General features: G+C 47.7%; 1 pseudogene; it reads right to left on the reverse strand.

Moving 5' to 3' along the window:
• Positions 1-1,651: 1,651 nt before the first annotated feature.
• Positions 1,652-5,709, reverse strand: LOC126531880 (uncharacterized; annotated as a pseudogene).
• Between the last annotated feature and the right edge of the window lie 3,856 nt (positions 5,710-9,565).

A 9,565-nucleotide genomic window follows, 5' to 3' on the forward strand; every position in this document is an offset into this window, starting at 1 on the left:
AATTATTCACGACTCCTCCACGGCCAGGCTATTCCGTAACCGCCCAGGTGTCCGGCCTCCTCTGTCCCTCTGGTTGGAAGCACTCTCAGAAAAAACAGGAGTCTCTCTTTTAGAGAAGGTCTTAATGGCCCCCTCTCGGCTTCCACCGCCTTGGGAGTGGCAAACTATCCAATGTGACATCTCCTTCTTAGAAATATCAAAACAAGCACCTGAGGCTCACATACAATCACATTTTTTTGAACTTAAAGAGAAGTATTCCTGTGACGAATATTACACAGATGCTTCGAAGTCTCCTGCTGGTGTTGCTTACGCAGCTCTCGGACCCTCATTTTCAACATCAGGGCCACTAAACCCACACACCAGTATCTTTACGGCAGAAGCATACGGTATACTTTCGGCTGTTAAACACATAAGGCGCAGAAATGTCGCTAAGGCTGTTGTCTTTACAGACTCACTAAGTGTCGTGAGAGCCCTGATTAGCTTACGAAAACATAAGAATCCCGTTTTGAATGAGCTGTATAGTTTGTTGTGCTCCGCATATATCTGCAACCAAGCGATTATTATATGCTGGGTACCTGGCCATAAAGGTATAAAAGGCAACGTAGCTGCTGACGAAAACGCTACGTCAGTGAGTTTTAGCGACACAGATGGAAATATCCCCATTCCTGCCACAGACCTAAAGCCCTTTCTGCGCCGTAAATCGAGGAAACATTGGCAATCAGAGTGGGATACACAAACATTGAATAAGTTACATATTATAAAACCAAGATTGCGGAATTGGATAAGTGAGAAAACAGCACGGTACAAAGAAGTACTTCTTTGCCGATTAAGAATAGGACACACTTACAGTACTCACTCCTACCTCTTGACTGGCGGGGATCCTCCTACTTGTAGTAGGTGCGGCGATGGCCTCACAGTCATCCATGCTCTTATCCAGTGCCCTGCAATAGAAACGGAGAGGAAAAAGTATTTCCCTTCTGCATATCGCGAAAATATACCTCTCCATCCTGCATTTTTTCTTAGTGACGAACCGTTTTTCAAACTGCAAACAGTCTTAGATTTTTTAGACGAAACGGACATCCTGAAAATCATTTAGGCCAGGCAATTTTTAGCACGTGACTAACAGCCCTGCATTCAAGGGCTCTCTTAAAACTCTGGTGTCAGTGTTGTTTTATTGCACAGTGTTTTTACGACAGCCCATTGCCATAGCCCACATCGCTGCCTAGTCACCGTCATTATTTTAGCAACTATATATTCTACTCCACTTACAGCTACAGATTTTAGGCCCTTTTACAGCCATGTGACATCTACCATAAGGAATTCATTGTGCACGCCATCCATAATACATCAACATTACCACTTGTCATGGCGCTCTTTGGCCAAACCTGGCCCTTGCGCCACAAAACACCACACATCATCGTCATCATCATTTGCAGGTTTCCCTTTGAACTAACGCAGAAGAGCGACAACGGTCCAGGAGCAGAAAGGCAACTGTCTTTATTGCCAAGAACGGCTTGTTCTTATACAGAAAACCCTATGACGTCACAGGGTCATGTGGCGTCACTATCTCAGACCATAGTTAGATATCACAAGACGTCACACACGAAGCTTGCGCTACGACATTCCTTCCCACTTAGATTGAGTCCGCACTTCACTTCCTAAAGTCCTCATGCCTAAACCTATCCGGCGGACGTCGCGCACGGCCGCTTCGTCGAGGCATAACTTCGGGCTTGCTTGGAACTTCTGTGCTCTGCTCTGCTGGGGATGTGTCCTTGTGTGAAGTCGTTGTTGCCGTAATCGGAGGGTCGGTTGAAGCCTGAGGAGTTGGACTCTGCCTAGAGTCGCGTAATGCAGATTCCGCGGGTTCTGCGGCAGCCATCGGGAGTCTTGTAGGGATGACGACGGGATCGGTATCTGGCGGTTGTTGCGGCTCAGCCAGGCGCCTTGTGTCGGGAAGTAGCTGCAATGGTTCAGCTGAGACAGGTCTCGCAAAGGAGTGACGCAAATGGTCAGCATGCACAAAGCTCACTTCACCCGCCACATTCACAAGATATGTCACTGGGCTTACAATCTGAGTAACTACGCCGTCTTCCCAAGCCACATTTTCACCACGAACGCATTTAACAAACACTTTGTCACTCACAAAGAATCCGCGTTCAGTACCCCGGTGCTTATCTTTCTGCCGCTTGCTGTTCAGCTGTTTGTTGAGCATATCTTGCTTAAAATCGGGTTTGAGGAATGACAACTTGGTCTTAGGTTGCCTCTTTAAGAAGAGCTGCGCAGGAGTGCTGCCTGTCACACTATGTGGCGTGTTCCGATAGCTCATCAAAAAGCTGTCTAACCCGGCTTGCACCGATTCTCGGTTTTGCGAGACATCTGATAACAGCTGTTTCAGCAATGCGCGCTTCGTTGTTTGGACTAGACGTTCGGCTGCCCCGTTCGAAATTGGGTGATAGGGCGGCGTTCTTGTATGTTTTATGTTATTCTTAGCCAAGAAGTCTTCGAACTCTTGTGATACGAATTGCGGCCCATTATCACTCACAATTTCGTCGGGAAATCCGTACGCCGCGAAGACTCTTCGAAGTTTGGAAATCATTTGTCTTGTGACGGTTGAGGTCATTAGCCATACTTCAATCCACTTAGAATAGGCGTCCACTAAGACTAGAAAGTTAAGCTGTCCTTTCATGGCAAAGTCAACATGCAGCCTTTGCCAAACCTTGGACGGATAAGGCCAAGGGTGTAGTGGTACAGGCTGCGCGGCAGGTTGCACGACTTGGCAAACCCGACAGGTTCGTACGTAATCTTCTACTGCTTTATCGAGACCTGGCCACCAAATGAAGCCTCTAGCCAGCATTTTCATCCTTGAGGTGCCTGGGTGGTCCTCATGTAGCAAGGACAACACAGCCGGTTGTAATGCCTCGGGCACGATTACCCTTGTGCCCCACGTGACACAACCTTGCTCGAGTGATAGCTCTAGACGTCTAACGTAGTATGGCTGGAGATCATTAGGCACTTCTGAAGGCCAACCATACCGCGTGTACTCGACCACTCTGCACAGTTTGCCATCCCGTGCAGTGGCCTTAGCTACGTCAGAAGAGTTCAACGGAGTGCTTTCGAACACGGAAAAACATTCCGAACTCTCAGATTTGGGACAAGACGGTAGAGGTAGACGAGACAGAGCATCAGCCACTTCGATTTCAGCCCCTTTGCGGTACTTAAGCGTATACCGGTACGCGGACATTATCAAGGACCATCTTTGCAATCTCGCAGCTGCTTGCGACGGTGTCGCTTTGTTTTGTCCCAAGATGCTTACGAGTGGCTGATGGTCTGTGTACAACACAAACTGTCTACCGAAAAGAAACTTGTGGAACTTTTGAAGCCCAAAGATAAGCGCTAGGGCCTCTCTTTCACATTGTGCATAATTTTTCTCAGCTGACGTCAGAGTTCGTGAAGCAAAGGCTATCGGACGCTCTTCTCCGTCCGGTAGCACGTGAAAAATTACAGCTCCAACGCCGTACGCAGACGCGTCACATTGCAACCCAAGCGGCTTGCGTGCGTCGTAGTAGGTAAGAGCATGGCTGTTTACAAGCAGATGCTTAGTCGCTTTAAAAGCATTACTACACTGCTCCGTCCACAGCCATCGTTCTTCCTTCCGTAACAATCGGTACATTGGTTCTGCTATAGATGACACATTCTTCATAAATTTGCTGTAAAAATTGAGCAGCCCTAAGTATGCTCTTAATTCGGTTACATTTGTTGGCTCAGGAGCGTGCAGGATTGCCTTCACTTTCTCTTCTGTCGGGTAGATGCCATCGGCGCTGACCATGTGCCCAAGGTAAGAGACAGAATCTTGGAAAAACTTACATTTTTCCAGCTTTAACGTTATGTTATGCTCCGAAAGCTTGCCTAGCACCCGCTCGAGCGTTTTTTGGCAATCGTCCACGTCCTGGCCTGCAATTATGACATCATCAATATAGCAACCAACATTCGGAATACCATGCAAAACCTTATCCATCATGCACTGGAACAAAGCAGGGGCACTGGCTATTCCATAAGGAAGTCTGTTATATTGATAGAGCCCCTTGTGTGTGTTAACCGTCAGAACATGTCTTGATTCTGGGCTCAGTACCACTTGTTGGTATGCCGATGACAAATCTAGGACACAAAATACTTTGCCTCCACACAGTGCTGTGAACAATTCCTCTGGTTGTGGTAGTGGGTAGTGGTCTATTTTAAGTACGGGATTTACAGTGATCTTGTAATCACCACAAAGGCGTATTTGATCGCCTTGTTTCTTTGGGACCAGAACCAGTGGAGTTGCCCAATCGCTTTTACTCACAGGCGTGATTACGCCTTGGCTTTCTAGCTCAGCGAGGCGTTTGTCTGCTTGTTCGCGCAAAGAAAAAGGAAGCGGGCGTGCTTTACAAAACACCGGCGTACAACCCGGTTGTAAAACAATTTGCGCCTCGAAGTTCCTGATAGCACCCAGCGATTGCGAAAACACGTTTGGAAACTGCGCGAATCTTATCTACTCTGTCTTCGCTGCGCACACTGCAAAGCGATTTCCAATTCAGCCGAAGCTTGTTAAGCCAGGTTCTTCCCAGCAATACAGGTAACTCGCGTTCGCGGTTTTTCACAACAACGATTGGTAAAACTGCACTCTGCCAGTCATAGGTCGCGGTTACATTGCATTGCCCTATAACATCCATTTTCTCGCCTGTGTACGTCTTTAGAACAACCCGAGTAGGTTCACAATGCACATGCGCAAACTTCTCTTTGTACACACTTTCAGGTACAACTGTCACTGCGGCCCCCGTGTCCACCTGCATTGGCACTTTCTGGCCCTCCACATTTACAGTCACCACATAACCGTTCTTCACAGATGTGTCGACTGTGCAGTTGTACAGAGTGTGCTCTTCTTCGTCTGACGATTCCAGTACTGCATGTGCCTTCAGCTCACTTTTGCTCGTTCGACACATGTTTTGAAGGTGTCCAACTTTTGAACATAGTCTGCACGAGTAGTTTTGATACCAGCACTGTTCTGGCGCGTGTGTCTTGCCACAGTGGTAACATTTTTGTTTCTTGGTCTTGTCTCGCGCCGAGCTTTTACCCTTCGCTTGGTCACGGTCGCTGCGCTGATGCTCGTTAGTTTTCATTTTCACTGCGTTTATGCTCTCTGCGCAGCTTCCTGCTTGTATTGCGGCTGTTTGTTTCGCGGCCAATTCGCTGTCAAGAGCTATTTTACATGCCCTTTCAAACGTGAGTGCGTCAGCCGTGAACAACGCCTTCTGCGTTTCTTCACTTCGGATCCCAGCTACCAATCTGTCGCGTAGCGCGTCCAGGAGAAATGGCCCGAAGTTACATTTGCGGGCTAGGTGCTTCAACTCTACTACGAAGTCTTCGACACTTTCGTGGTCAAGTTGCACTCGGCGGTTGAATTTGCACCTTTCTGCAATTACAGACGTCTTCGGGTTGTAGTGGCTTTGCAAGAGCTCTTTTACTTCCGCGAAGGTCTTATCTCCTGGTAGCAATGGAACGACCAAGTTTGAGAATTTCATATGCTTCTGCACCAATTACTGTCAAGAAAACGGACAGTTTCTTCGCTTCCGCTATCTCGTTTGCCCTGACATAATGCTCAAATCGTTCTACATAAGATTCGAAGTTCTGAACCTTAGGGTCGTACTCGTCTAGTCTGCCGAGCCGAGACATGGCTTGGTAGGAGAAGTAGATGTGTTACTTGTTTGGATTCCGGATCTCTTGCTAGCCTATGGTAGCGACGCCTCCAGTAGTAGCGTGGCCTCGTTGAGCCGCCGCATCTTCGTTGATGGCGTCCAGTAGGCCAGGTCACGGTGATCCCATCCTCGTCGCCAGATGAACTAACGCAGAAGAGCGACAACGGTCCAGGAGCAGAAAGGCAACTGTCTTTATTGCCAAGAACGGCTTGTTCTTATACAGAAAACCCTATGACGTCACAGGGTCATGTGGCGTCACTATCTCAGACCATAGTTAGATATCACAAGACGTCACACACGAAGCTTGCGCTACGACACCCTTCAGTAGGAAATTGCTGGACAGGCGGACCAGCGCACCGGAACTGTACTGGCGAAGCCACAAGCAACTCAAATAATCTGTTTAATTGTTGCATTTCGAACAATCATGCTTCTACAAAGGCCACAGCAGAAAAACAGCCTGATGCCGAGCATTTCTGTGCCACGAAGTAATGAAGAGGCGAGTGCCTAATGCGCACGAAATCGAGTGCATCGATACTTAGAACGACAGAAAGCTGAGCTAGTTGGTAAGGATTCATTATGCAAAACAGAGGTGAGGCGTGCGGACAGGACACAAGAGTAGAGAAGTGGGCGGCGCTCGTGTTGTTTGCTTGTAAATACTCTACTCTTGTGTCCTGTCTGTACGCCTCAACTCCGTTTTGCATGACGAGTGCATCAACCCACATATTAATAGCCTAGGCGTTTTATTAACTGTGCAATATTTTCAACACTTCCTTGCATGCCATTTCATGTGGCATATCTTTTCTGGTCACAAATGTGTGCAGCGAATCTATTTGCATGATCGACTCCGGGCCTGTGGGACCATTCACTTGCACTTGATGCTGAGTCTTACATGTATGCATAAACTGCAGATATGTACATCAGATCCCTGCGAGCATTTTCAAAATCCAATTATTTCGACAACAGGCTCATATGCAATACTGACATAATCTCAAGTACCACTAAGCAGCTGGGACACATTTTTGTCGACAATACTCGCAGGTAAAATAAGTGGATCATGTGGACAGCTCCAGCTAATTTTCCTTAAATCAGTGTGTAAAGGGGTATGCAAAAATAATTTTTTTCTCGCGCACCGATTATTTTGCTGTATGCAAGAGAACCCACCACGTTAGTGTAACGTACCTTGTACATCACACTAATATGTGCTTTAATTTACCAAGTGAGATGAGATGAGATGAGAAAGATCATGGGCGCAGGTGCCTTTAAGGTATCTCGACCTTGCGAGGCACTGCTGCGCGTGCCAGGGGAGCTGTCCGTGCGAACACTCCCTGGCACACACCTGCCTCGGCGGCCCCAACGTACGTACTGTTCTGCTTCGAGCTTTGACCCCTCCACTGGCCCTTGGGTGCCCTGGAGTTCCTGCGCTGCCTGCTTTATTATAATCTCAGGTGCTCTCCTGAGACTTCCGTTTGCCGGTTACATGTGCCCTACAGCTGGATCAGTACTTATAATAATAAAAAAACCCGATCTATCGTCGCGACGATAGATCGCGAAAGCGGCTTTTGCAACATACCGCGCCCGTGCGAAGAGAATTACGGAACGCCAACGAGTAATCTGACCACAACTTCGAGTTCGTAACCTCGTCGAGTGACACTCCTGCAACAGGCATGACCGCTGAAAACCGCATACCGCCGGAAACTTCAACAGGATCATCCCTCGGTTGCATAACTGCCACCTGTACGGCCAACATGGACCACACCCACACCGTCCCGCAACATAGAATAAAGAACCAACTTATAAAGCCCAAACACATGGCTGCACGCGCACATCACGACACTACAAGCGAGACGCCATGCTGCTACGCTGCTACGGTTGCCGGATTAAAACTGACTACTGTCACCAAATCTAGCAAGCGTCTCAGGAGGTGACAACCTCGGCGCGTAGCAACATGGCGGTGCTCTTGCGGTTCCCGATTTCAATGCATGGGTAGGGTGGCTAGAAGCCACCCTACCCATGCAGCCACCACATCGAGCCATGTCGAGCCAGATTAGGGTGGCTTCTAGCCACCCTAACCTGGCTCCGCGAGAACGATGTCAATCCGAAGTCGCAATATACCGGCATTCCCATGCATACCACAGCGCAGCAGCGCTAAATTTCCCTCTAGGTAATAGCAAGAAACCCTATAGGGGTACAGTGCTCTAGAATTCTAGAGCACTGTAATAGGGGCGAGGACATACCGTGGCGCCGCCATGTGGAGTCATCCGTGTGACGTGAAAAACTGGATTGCTCCGCCAGCCCTCTCCTGCTCAACCCGCAGCCGCTTTCGCGTCGTCTATTCTTTATCAGTATTGTATTTCACTTCGACGAAATCAGTAGAATACTGCTATGGCTTCGTAAGTGAGTGTACTATACGTTATATAGCTATTCTGGAAAAATAGACTTCTCTATGAAGTCCTCGACGCCGCCCCGACGGTCGGCGTCGTCTGCTATAGCCACCGACATGGAAACCACGGAGACTGAGATCGCTGCTTTGTAAGAGGTAAAAAACCATTGCTTCGAATTAAAACTAAGCATATAATGTGCTTTAGCGTGTGACTACGGTATACGCCATACGGATGGATGGATGTTATGAGTGTCCCCTTTGGAACGGGGCGATGGGTTGCGCCACCAAGCTCTTGCTACTATACTGCCTAACGTCCTACCTAGGTTAAACAATAAAAAAAGAAAGAAAAGCTATGAACTACCACGCCCAAATTTTCTGATCCTCTATTGCGAACTGTGCTGTTGTACATCTCCGTCTTTTGTCGTTTCCCTACTTTTCTTCCACCAATGCTCCAATCGCCTTTTACTAATATCTATTGCGGACATGTTTGCTTTACCACTGCTCCCGCTGAACCCAAGGGCTTCAAGGAGGCTAGTGGAACCTAAATCGACCGCTGTCTTCACATTCTAATAAAACTAGCTCCGTCGTTTCCCTAGCCTTACCGCATCAAGCCCATGCTTCTTCTTCCTTCTTATATCTCGCTTTATAGTTGTGTGTTCTAAGGCATCCCGATCTCGCTTCGAAAAGTGATGAGCTTCCCTTTGAGTTATCATAAATGGTTTCTTTCCTGATTTCGTTTTTTCCCTCTGAAGTAGTCACTCAAGGCAGGTTTCTTTTCCATTGCCGCCACCCGTGAGATTAATTCAGCCTCTCTGACTTTCCGCTTGACCTTCTTTGTTGCTGTGTTGCCCACCCTACAGATCGCATACTTGCTGGTAAGCTTCCTAGTTATTTTCCTCCACTGTGAATCAATGTTTTTCCTGTACAGATACCTGAACACTCTCCCAGCCCATTTACTTTCTTGCATATTCCTCAGCAGTTCTTCATACTCAATTTTACTGCGAACTTCCCTCACTTCAAAACTAGTCCAGCCCATATCACCCTGCACAGCTTCATTTCTAGTCTTCCCCTGAGCGCCCAATGCCAGGCGACCCACTGAGCTTTGGTTCCCGTCGAGTCCTGATTGTACCCCTGATTTAAAGCAAACAAACGCATTTCCAAAAGTAAGTCCTGGAACCATTACACCTTTCCACATACCTCGGAGGACCTCGTACCTATTGTATCCCCATAGCGCTCTGTGCTTCATTAAGGCTGCATTTCTCTTCCTCTTTACTGTTATGGTTCTTTCCTGTGTTTCCATATATCCATTGCCTTCGTTTATCCATATACCAAGGTATTTATATTCTGTTACCCGAGGTATTTCTTGGCCCTGTGTGTCCACTGTCTGTTCACTGTTTTCATTGAATACCATAACACCTGATTTTTAACACTAAATTTCAAACATAAATTCTTG

The sequence above is a fragment of the Dermacentor andersoni genome, chromosome 4 (assembly GCF_023375885.2).
Source record: "Dermacentor andersoni chromosome 4, qqDerAnde1_hic_scaffold, whole genome shotgun sequence".
NCBI lineage: Eukaryota > Metazoa > Arthropoda > Arachnida > Ixodida > Ixodidae > Dermacentor > Dermacentor andersoni.